We start from the raw sequence: 12,138 nt of genomic DNA, 5'->3' as shown, positions 1-12,138 counted from the left end.
CGGTAAACCCGATAACCCTATTACCTGTTTATTTTATTTAAATTAACCCGTTATTCGCAAAGTGTATGACAAATATACCTTCTTATAGGCATCAGCTACATCGAAACCTGAATGCCAACTGAAGTGTTTTTAGCCACGTCCGGCCCACCTTGCCTCGCTCGTGGTAATTAGAAATTCTTGTATTAAGGTTAAACTCACAACCTTGCCGACCTTCTGGCCAACACTCCCCCACCTTGTCAATTGTTTGCACAAGCACCATGCATCCCGTCACCGAGCACCACTTTCAATGTACAAACGCGGTATGTCCCACTTTACTCGGTCACCCTCACATTCCAAATACGAGCACATAGCCACCCGCGCCCTTTGGAACAAACAACTGCATGTGCACGTGTTGCACCCTGCATGTAAAGAGTGGTTACTGACTAGCTTTTTTAGCCCTCACTATGTAACAAATTGATGAAGAATCTTCATTTCCCCTTTTTCCCTCCTGTTTAAACCCTACAGGCTCACTCGCCCAATCAGGCAAAGCTCATTCTAGTCCTGAAGATGATTCCACTATATTGTTGGAGATAGGGATCGAAACGTTCGTCGACTGTTTTGCAGTACTGCTCGTTTTATGATTTGCAATTTTCATGGCAGTTACTGTGGGTTTGAGCTTATTCAAAAAACTGTTTACATTGTATTATAAGCCACCCTGCTCTCCTTGTTTGCCTGTAAATTCTTTTTCTTTCCCCCTTGTATTGTCTTCCTCTGACTAGGTACAGGCTTGTGCCCAGTTACTAATATGAGACTTGTTTCGCCCTACCTTGTTTATACTACAAAATTGTGTTCCAAATAAATGCTTCTAGGTCCGGCTGGACACTGAAGAAGGAAAAACACAGTCTTTATCTCGAGCCTGTGGAAATTATTTCTCTAAGTATCACTAAAACCTAGGACCTTTGTAAAATAAAAATAAGTAGTACTACCCGTGGTCCTTGGCCATTTTTACGGGTTCCCTTGTATACCAATACCTACTTGAATACATATGGCCTGGCAGTTCGGGCTGGACTGTTCACATTGGGCGCAGTATCAAGACTGATTTGCACATGGCTGGGTCCAAACTGGAATGGCATGGTGAGGCAAAAAACGATGGATTTAAGCCCAGATCTCTGTACTGGGGTGAATGTATGATATTGTTCTGCATTCTGTCCACCAGTTGTTCTTTTTGCTATATTATGGTTGAGCAGCTAGCTGGCCGACATGAATATGAAGGAGCCTTTGTGGATTTTCGTGAGTCCAGATTCTCCTGAAGAGTCCCTTTCTCTTCTGAGCCCTGCTTAACACATGTGTACAGGAGGAGCCCTGTATTCATGACCTCAATGGTTCCAGAGACAAAGAATAATCATGGATTTCTGAACACTGAGAGTAAAAGCATTAACCCCTTCCATGCTCATGACGGAACGGTTCCGTCATGAGCTTCGGTTGGCCTGTGCTTATGACGGAACCGTTCCGTCATGGTTCCATAGGCCCAATGGAACGTTCAGCACCGCAGCAAAATTCGCGCAGCACAGAAGGGGTTAACACCTTAACCGCGGCAGCAATTCCGCCACGGTGCGGGCGTTCTGATGAGTGGGCAGGGCCGCGTCGGCCAACGGACGTGCGGAGCACTACAAAGGTAGTGCCCGCGACGGCCATTGGCCGACGGCAGCAATGAAGGTAACATGTTGTTCCTGCTTATATTTCACACGCTTTACATAAACCTGTATTCCCTATAAGTGTTTGCTTTTTCCTGAATTACACCTCAAATAAACATGTTTATCCATTGTTTTAATTAAATAATGTTATAAGCTGTAACTGGTCAGTGAAATGCTAAACGTACTAAAAATTGGTATGTTTTGCTATTTCTAGCCACACCCCTGACTCCACCCACTGATTCAATCTTCGGTTATTCCTGCCCCCTGATTCTCCACCCACAGTTCCCCTACTTTTTATTTCCTACTTCGACCACTGTCAGTGATACACCTGGGGTGCCGTGACTATTTAGAAAATTAAATAAGATTAGTAGATTTATAAAATTTAACATTTACAAATTTCAAACGCTCTGTAAATGTGAAAGAATTTGAAATTGGAGTCTAAAAATGAAGTTGATCTCCTTAGCTTGATCTCCGGGAGCAGCGCAGGCACCGCAGAGGGTCGTGTGGATGACCAGTGGCCTTAACTGGACACAAGCGTGCTCCGACAGAGCACTGCAGAGGGTAGTGTGGATGGCAGTGGCCTCAACTGGACACCAGCATCCTCCGACATACAGAGAGGATGCACTAGGATCAAAAAAGAAATGGGGATCTGGTGGACTCTAGTACATTGCGGGGGCTTTTACAAATAAACCTACATTCTGAAAAGCTCCAACCTTTCCATTCCATTGTCAATTTTTGTTTGTTAATTAAAGAAAATATTTCATAATTTGTTTGTTTGATGAATATTTCTTTCTGTAGTTAGTTTCTTGTTTATTTTTTAAGTTCACGTCCTATTGTTTCAGCGGGGTCCCCAGCTTCCAGCAGTGATTCAGTGTGGGTCCATGGAAGTGAAAAGGTTATGAATGGATTCTCTGGGTTGTGTTACTCATTTATTGCTCATTCTGCCACTAATATGGAATTTAATTTTTATATAGCGCGAACTCGATCCGATGGTATCAGAGCGCTTTATGTGAGCACCAGTTGTGCTACATAGAAAGACACATTCATTTTGTTAGGCACGGGCAGATTACGCGATTTGTCCAGAATCACCGGATGTTGAGCTTGCCTGCTGAGACTCAACCCCGATTCCCCAGGTTCGAGGTCGACCGTTCTAACCTTTAAGCCACACCCTATCCCCAGGTTTTGAAGCACAAACAGCAGGGCACCGTCCCACGCGGACTTTGGGGATCCCATTACTGACAGGAGTCTGCTTTGGCTTGCGAGTTCTAGCATCAGTGATATATTTGCGGTTCAACTAGTTTGAAGTTGATAGACTTTAAACAAAATTGAGCGTGTGGTCAGAGGTTTCCTCAAAACATGAAGGAATTCCTGGGTCATTTGACTCGAGTATTTTCTGACTTAAAAAATAAAATAACATTACATAAAGATGCGAGTCGGCAGATTTCGCATCGTCGCACCTTCCAAGTGTCTCAGCATTCAGTGTACAACCGGACTTTCCGTACCTCTATATTGTAGATGCATTAATGTAGCGCTTACACCCCTAGACGCGGAAGCGCTTTCTTCAGCGAGTATCACTTTACTCCAGGAAACCAGGCTGTGTATTTCTGTCCATATATCGAAAACTTTTTATAGCTCGCCGCCTGGCGCTCTATGTATAGCTTGGCATCCATCTTTGAAATCACTATGTATAGCGCTCCCAGTCTGCCTATAGCGTTCCCCGTACGTCCCGCTGTGTTGGGAATAACCCTCTTCTGTAATGGATCCAATTGCCGCCGCCGCCGGTGTGTAATCCTCTCCCCACGCTCGAGCGGTGGCAGATGCTTTACAGGTCGGCATCCTTCGCAGCCCTCACGCGAGCGCACGCGCGCCGACGGAATTGCAAATGGAAAACGGGCCCAGAGCTGGGTGTTCCCGCAGAGATGAAGAAGGGGGACTGATTGATGAATGAAGATAGTGCTTCGGCACTTGGAGTGTGAATTAGAAGCGGCAGGAGATGCAGCGGAGGCGAGGAGGGCGGGCGGGCGGGTGTGTGTGGGTCTTTGGTGAGAGGAGTCGAGAACTAACAAGGCGCTAGAGTCTAAGACAAGGATGGGCTTGGGATGAATGGAGGGCCGCAAACTGTTTTTTCTTTCTCAGTGCTTCTTCAAACTCTTTAGCTGCTCACATCACACTGATAAATATCATTCTAGCATGTCCCTTTGTTTATCCAAGGACTGCAATTTTAGACCGTGAACAGTGAGATGCTTACATCAGCATTGGAACGGATATCTCTGCCCTCTCACCCACTGAGTTGTTTAAAGCTTGATTGGCTAAAGTCTGGAGGGAAGTATCATCTTGCATTTGATAAACCTGCAAATTAGCACCGTGACATATTCAGGGCCACTGGAATGAAGTGTGTCTTCAGCCACAGCTTTCTTCCACATAATCATGGATTTTCATTATTTGCCACATAATGCACCATCTGCTGAATAATTTTAATATTTCACTAAAAAAGAAATGTGTTTCTAGCTCAAACTGTTATTAAACAAAAAGCGCAATGCGTAATTCTTAGCAGTGTCAGATGCTTTGCAAAGTTTAACAGGTTACTTTTCAGTTGCTGATAGCTGTAGTCGGGTGTTAAAGTGGTACTAATGAGGTGCAACGTTACCCAGACACCTTATAGTTGCTAAAATCTCAAAATAAAGAATACTGCTAAAACTTTGTAACATAAGTCACATTATTTAATTTTCTGGATGTATAATTTTGTCACTTACAACCGCCTAACTACCGTAACCCTATGTGTAATGTTATCCGCCATTCCTGGCTTTTCATATGACAGCATGTTGCACTGAGGGCTTGCAGGTTTGCTAGTAACAATCCCATCAGGGTTGAATACCAATAATGTGCATTTCCCTACAATGCCATCATTGACTAAGGTGTTATGCATGATAGACTGGGATGCTGCCTGAGTAATTACCAGTGGATGAGAATAATTCAAGCACTCCATGCATCACTTTTTGTATACTTCAGTGGTGGAAGGTGCATCAAGCACCAATGTACAACTGGAGAAAATATTGGATCCTGGATCAGAACAGTGTGTCTGTGTGCTGGCAAGGGCACACCAAAGGGGTTTTGCGGCTGCAGATGCTGGAGGGGCAGAGGAGTGAGCTGCATGTTGTCCAGGTTACCCTGGGCACGGTCTTTGTGAGGCATAACCTAAGCCACGAACATGCTGGAAGTCTGTTGAGTTGACAGTAGGATCAGGTGTTGGCAAAACTGAAACTCCTCCATTTCACAAAAATCAGGGCCTCGATGGGTAGAGAGGGCCTCCCGAAGAAGGTGGGAAGGGATATATCCTCCCTATAGATCACTTATTTGACGTTAAAGATATCCCTCCTGGAACCTGGCAAGGTCCCCATGTGGCAAAAAGGGAGTGGCGAAGGTAGGAGACAAACAACGACCAATGATAAGGAGGGGGTTCTGAAAAGGGACAGAACACCCAAAGGAGTCTACACCTGGCTACACATGCCTGGTTTTAGTGGTGTCCCTTGGTTGAACGATGAGAAGGGAGGGAGACCCTTCTGTTGTTATAGCCCTCACTCACTCGAATAGTGACATGCTTCATCACTGGGCTCACCCTGGCTCCTAAAGGTCAGGAAGGGCTTGACCATATGTCAACGGAAACTCCTACCATAGCCACGGAGGGGGAGAGACTGCAGAGGGAATTGTATAACGAGGGGAAACCGATTCACAGGACATGCAGTGGATCTGCTCTCTTTGAAACGTTCAAATGCCGAATCCATCTTATTGTCAGTAAGGTGAGAGCAATCATATGGCATGTCCATGGCGGCTGCTTGGACATCACTGGTACTCATTGCACGACCTAAGCAGTCGGTTGAGTCAAGGACAGAATGGATAACAATTTTCACTACATTGTGGCCATCATGGATATCTTGAGTAAGTGATACCCAAAGGTCGTCGGGAACTGCTAGTAAAATTTCTGCCAGTGTCCCAAAGGGCATGGAGTAGCAGCCTAGAAGAAAGCTGGCGTTCACTGAATTTAATGCAAGGATCATAGAGGAGAAAATCTTCCTGCCAAATGTCTCTATAATTTTTTTTACTCCTGATCAGGTGGGGTGGCAGGGAAGAAGTTAGTATTTACCCTCCTGGTAGACACCTGCGCAACCAAGATCTTTGGCACAGACTGTTTTGTTAGAAAGGTTGGGTTTCCTGAAGCTGACTGATGGTGTCAAGCCACCTGCTAGTTAACAGGATATCTTGAACATTGTTTTGCCCAAGTGTCCAAAAGGGTCTCATTAAATGGTGATAAAAGTTCTATAGAAGCCTGGCCAATCTGGAGCATATTTTTTTTAAACTTTATTTTCAGATTTCTTAAGTACAGAAGAAGCATTTATGCGTATTTGTTCACTTGTACATTGTCATACATTGTCATGATAAATCAATACCCGGTGCAAAAATACTATTTGGAGGACATCTTTCAGAACATTAGTCCCACTTCCATAGTTGGGAGATGTAAATCTAATACTTGTGCTGCCCTACACATAATCACAGCAACGGAGGCACCTTCCTCAGTGGCAGAGCCAGGAGGAAAAATAAGACCAGTGTTTGGAGAAGTATCCATGCCAATGGTAGCTGGCAGCTCTTCATACCAGTTGTCCTCATCATATTGGGGAATAAAATCATCCTCTTCATCAGTGTCTTTATATGAGTTAGGGTTGAAAAGACTACGCAAATATCGAGTCCTATCTTGTTGCAAGAGCAAGGTATCAGAAACAGAAAGTTGGCTGCACCCCTGTGGAAGTAAGATGTGGTCTATCTGCACAGAGATGGACAGCACAATAGGATGCACGTCCTCCATTGGCATCAAGTGTCGACAACTATGCCAGGGAAAACCGTGCTGAGGACTGAGCCGGTGCTGAACCTGATGCGTGTTGGAGGGGCACAGATCTTGCAGAGGGAAAACCTGCCTGCAAAAGCATGTCTAGAGGCCCTCATGATCTTTGGGGACCGAAGGTGCACCAGAAGGAACAAGTAAAGTACCAGGAATTCACACCATGGCATCTCAGAAGGCCTCTACATACTGCAAAGTCACAGAAGGGCCTAAGAAATCAGGATGTAGTGGGAGTAAACTCTGATGAAGATCAGGAGTGAGACCAAGAGGGAAAATGACACCCTCATGCCCTTTTTGGGGTCCAAGAGTGGTGCCAAGGGAAACTTCTAAAGGTGAAGAATCTGCAGTTAAAAGCATCCATCAGAAATCTACCAGGCTCCCTTGAAATGTTTAGCTTCCTTCCATTTTGACCTTGCCCAACACATGTTTACCGTTTCTGACTGAGATCTCATTCTGGGTGAATATAAACATCTGACCAGAACACCCATTTGATATTTGCAGTTAACACACTATGAAAGACTTACATTTCCTTGACATTACACATTTGGTTAACCTGGAACTATTGGTTATCCCTGGTACCCAACTGTAATTTGGAAAAACAAATACCGTGAAGGACAGATTTTCTGTTAGGATCCCACAGCTGTCAAGTGTTGGGGCTGCCTAGTCTTGATTCTACTGCATGCCTCTTTTTACCACTACTGTAAACCTCCTGTCTATTTATCGGACTCCTTTAAGTTTTTTTAAATCTCATTTAGTCACCGTTTTTCTTGCTCTTTCATTCTCCCTTTTCTAAGTTTCTTTCCTTTGCTCTAGTTCAAAATCTAACGTTCTCAGATATTTCCAGCACTCTGGATGCATCGAGATATGGAAGGTCACTACTGAAGGTCCCGAGAACCCATAGCAACAAGAAGTAATGTTTTTCAGCTGACCTCACCGGTGAGTCAAATAATTTGGTAGCCTTTTCAGGAGTGAGAGGAAACGAGCAAGGTCACTGTAAGGGAATGAGCATCATTAGACCTCCTTAGGAGATCCACAAAGTTTTGCCAATCCGTCCTGACCTGATCATTCCTTTCCTATCACCATCTTGGACCTCATTGTTCATCCTTTTCCTTGTTGTGCTCCTCCTCACCCTCTCCTCCTGCTTCACCCATGTCCTGATACGCTGTAGTAGCATAGTCTCTGCTGCTGTGGGGTGGTATAAAATGTCGGAATGTAACTGGTATCTACGCGTGCATTGGTTCTGGTTCATTTACAGCATTGGCTGAGATGAGTTCCTTGTACAGAGGTTCTCCACCAAATAATGGACTCACTTTCCACAGAAACTGGGACTATAGCTTGTTCCCAGTGCCAACATCTGGGCTCCTAATATGGATGGCAGTCTTCAGATTAGCACTCTGAAAAGATCATACCCCAATGTAGAACAGTCACTGGAGTTATTTACAAATAGCAGGGTCTAATGTCTTCCCTGATTTACATATTAATATTTTTCTGACTGAGGCACGTGTGGCTGTAAATACTCATGCTGTGCATATACTGTAAAGGTCTCTCTTAAAAAAGCAGTGACTAGCCTGTGGATGTTGCAGAGGACTGAAACAGTGGTAGAAGTACTGCCTGATGAACACTGGCGTGTTGGCGAGCCAGCACCTCCACACAGGTAGTGTTTTGTCAAGGTGTGAGGTGTTGATCATGTAGCTGCTTTACAGATGTGAGCTATGGGACCATATCTTAGAATGGCCATGGAGGCCCTTTTTTCCTGTAGAATGAGCTCTAGGAAAAATAGACAAAAGCCTTTTGGCTTACGCACAGCATGTATGGATGACATTGACTAGCCAACTAGATAAGCCCAATTTGTACAGGGCCTTCCCTTTATGTGGCTTAGAGAAAGCATCAAAAAGTTGTTGTGTCATCCTGAAAGGTTTTGTATTATCGTTTTCATACATGAGGGCTCACTCTACATCTAAGGTGTGGAGAGCCCGTTCTGCAACTGAGTCAGGTTGTGGGAAGAATACAGGAAGGTCAATGGACTGGTTCAGGTGAAAAGGGGAGCCTACCTTCAGAAAGAATTTAGGGTTGGTTCGGAGGACAACCCTGTCCATGTGTACCTGAAAGAAAGATTCATTTAGCATTAATTCCTAGAGATCACTGGCACACCTGAGTGAAGTGATGGTAATGCGGAATGCCATCTCGAGGAAAGGAAAAGGGGTAGGAGGCAAGGGACTCAAATGGGGGACCTATGAGTCTTGTGAGGACAACGTTGAGGTTTGACGTCGAGTGAACCCAAGGCAGCATGACTCTAGAGACCCGCCATGAAAACTCTGACAACTGGTATGCAGAAGAAGGAAATGTGTTGTCTGTTCTGAAGATAGGCAGCTACTGCAGCAAGGTGAAGGTGGACGGAAGTGAGAGCCAGACCAAATATCTGCAAGTGTAGGAGGTGGCAGACCATGCCCAGGACCCTGGGCATTAAAGGATCGATTTGCTTAGAGTGGCAATAATGGATTAAGCGTTTCCATTTGGCACCGTAACAGGCATGTGTGGTATGCTCATGCTTTCAGGTGGAAGGTTAATGTATCCAAACCATAAGACCTCAGGAGCCAGATCATAAGAATGAGCGACTTGGGGTCTGGTTGCCTCATTTCTCCACAGTTTTGCATGAGAATGTTCAGCCTGTTGGGGAGCCTCTTGTTCGAAACTACTGAGAGTTTCAGTAGGGTTGTGAACCAGGGCTAGAGGGCCCAAGTGGGAGTCACCGGACTGATGGTAAGGGACATCTGCCATTGCCTCTGAACCACAAACAGAAGTAGGGGGAGAGGCGTAAAAGCACAGGAAAATATCACTATTCAATTCATCCATAGTGCACTGCCCATAGACTGTGGTGTGAAGCTTGGGCATTTGGTGGTGGTGAGAAGGTTTACCTGAGGGTCCTCTCAGTGTTGGCAATAAGGGAGGAGGGCTCTCAGGTGGAGTTCCCACTGGTGAACTTTTTGCCTCAGCCTTTTGAGGAGGTCAGCAAAGTCGTTGTCTACTATTGGGAGATACTCCGTCAGGAGGTGAATCTTCCAGCGGAGAGCCTTCCGCCAAATGGTCTGGGCTGAGAGATTTGGGTTGACAGAGAGCCGCCCTGTTTCTGAAGATAGTACATATCCTTCATGTTGTCTATTTGGATGAGGACAACCTTGCCAGTCAAATTGGGTAGGAAAGCCTTCATCGCCCGGGGAACGGCTAACATTTCCAGGAAATTCATGTGTAGGCCCTGATGTCTGGGCTCCCATTGAACTTAGACAGTCAGATCCTTCAAGTACACACCTCACCCTGTACCGGAGGCATCTGTTGTCATGGTCATCTGTGGAACTGGTTCAAGAAAAGGTCAGCCCTGCAATAGGTTGTTGGTGTTCTCCACCTCAGAGAGCGACAGGTGCTGTGGACGATCAACACTAAACTGTCCCAATGACCCTTCGCTTTGAGACCACTGTTGCGCTAGGCATTACTGTAACGGACGAATGTATAGTTTGGCGTGTGGAAGTATGGTGATTCAGGAGGCCATCATGCCTAGAAGGCGCATGACTGTCCTGACTGGGACTTGACGGCCAGGTCGGAATTTAGGAATCCGTGCCTGAAAAGAACTATCTGGACAGGGTTAGGAAAGGCCATGCCAACTTCTGAGTTGAGTATTGCTCCCAGGTATGGTCGGATCTGGAGGTGTTGGAGGTGGAATTTTGTGGAGTTGGTGGTAAACCCTAGCTCATGTAGGAGGTTAACTTAGCTTGTATGTGCTTGCAGCATTGTTGGTGGGTGGCGCTCTTGATCAGCCAGACGTCCAGGCAGGGCAAACAAAAGTGGACACTGTGCCTGCGCAGGTGAGCAGCCACTACTGCAAAACATTTGGGAAATACTTGAGGTGCAGTGGTCACCCCAAAAGAGAGCACTTTGAACTGGTTCTGTCTTCTGCTGACCGTGAACCTGAGAATGGCGATGGGCCAGGTGTATTAGTATGTGGAAATGGGCATCCTGCATGTCGAGTGCAGCTATGAAGTTACCTTGCTTCAGAAGCGATATGACACACTGAAGAGCGACCATGTGAAAGTGTTCTGAGAGGATGTATTCGTTTAGGGGCCCAAGGTCCAGAATGAGTCTGAGGGAGCTTTCCATTTGGGGAATCAAGAAGTACATAGAGTATATTCCTGTGCCCTTTTGATGACAAGGGATGGGACTCATGGATGCTTTGAGGAACAGTGCCTGAATCTCTTCCCTGAGACGTCTTTGATATTCCGGGGAGAGTCTGCGTGTGGTAGCATTTTTGGTGGCATGGGACACAATAGTCATGTTGGATAATATCTAACACCCACTGGTCGGAGGTGGCATTCCGCCAAGTGGGGAAGAACCCCTGTAGACGTCCTCGACATGTGTTGTGTGATGAGAGGAAGAAGAGGGAAGACAGGGTTTTGTGGTGGAGGCGTCAGCCCTTCTGGGTGAGCCACCTTCACCTCTAGCTCTGTTACGGATACCTCTAAATGAGCCTCTGAAGTAACCCCCGTCAGAAGGCTGCTGGGCCTCGGGACGTTGCCCTGTTATGGAGGCGTTGGGGGAAGGTAGTTCTCTAACCCCCACAGTATGATATGCGGCGAAAAGGACGCACGAGGACTGGGAATTTGGAATACACCCATAGCCTTTGCAGTATTTTTAATAAACTTTTCCAACATCTGATCAACCTGTTGGCCATTGAATGGAATGTTGTACAGATTTTGTTGGATTTCAGGCTTGTAGCCAGAAATGCACAGCCACGCATACCTATGCACCAGGACGCTGGAGTTGATGCACCCAGCAGCAGTATATGCAGCATCTAGGGCACAACTGTTGTAATTGGCCCGGCCGCATTAGCGATTAGCTGAACCTACACGTTGTCCTCCTTAACTTGGCTATATATGAAAACGCCATTTTGAATGTTGCAGCGGCCATCTTAGATCATGAGCGGCCTCGTGGCCGACGTGCCCTTTAGTCCGTTTTCCGTTCCGCTGACCATTCCTATCTGCCCAGCAACAGGCTATTTTTAGTACTGGTCAAGTCGCACATGCGCAGTTCCCACTGACCCGTAAACCTTCTGGAATGTGCACCAAACTGACCAGCGGAGTTGTGCCCCCTCCAATGAGCTGGCAGTATTCCAAAACATGACCATATATGTCCTTAAATGTGTCCTAACTTGTGCCGCCTATCTTTTATTGCCCCAAAACTGTATATAAACGGGGTCACACCGGTGTTCGGTGTGATACCTCTTGCATTACCGAAGGGTGCTGTTTGAGTGTACCACCACCCCATGGGGTCTTAATAAACTTGTTCTTTGCCTTTTACAGTTTCCGTGCCAACAGTTCTTGAGTGTAAGTGGGTTATCTCTGGAGCGTGTAGGCCTTGGGAACCCCGAATTACTTCACAACAGGTGGTGGTAGTAGAGATCTGCTTGTACTGACTTTCACCTACTAAAAGGAGATTATCTCTGTCGTGCGCTGAATTTCCTCAACAGCAGTATGTTTTATTCTTTTACTGACCCCAGCTCACTGACTATGGATGTCTTACACTAAT

Source organism: Lissotriton vulgaris, chromosome 2_1 (genome assembly GCF_964263255.1).
Source record: "Lissotriton vulgaris chromosome 2_1, aLisVul1.2, whole genome shotgun sequence".
Taxonomy (NCBI): domain Eukaryota; kingdom Metazoa; phylum Chordata; class Amphibia; order Caudata; family Salamandridae; genus Lissotriton; species Lissotriton vulgaris.
Note: the sequence above shows the minus strand (reverse complement) of the source record.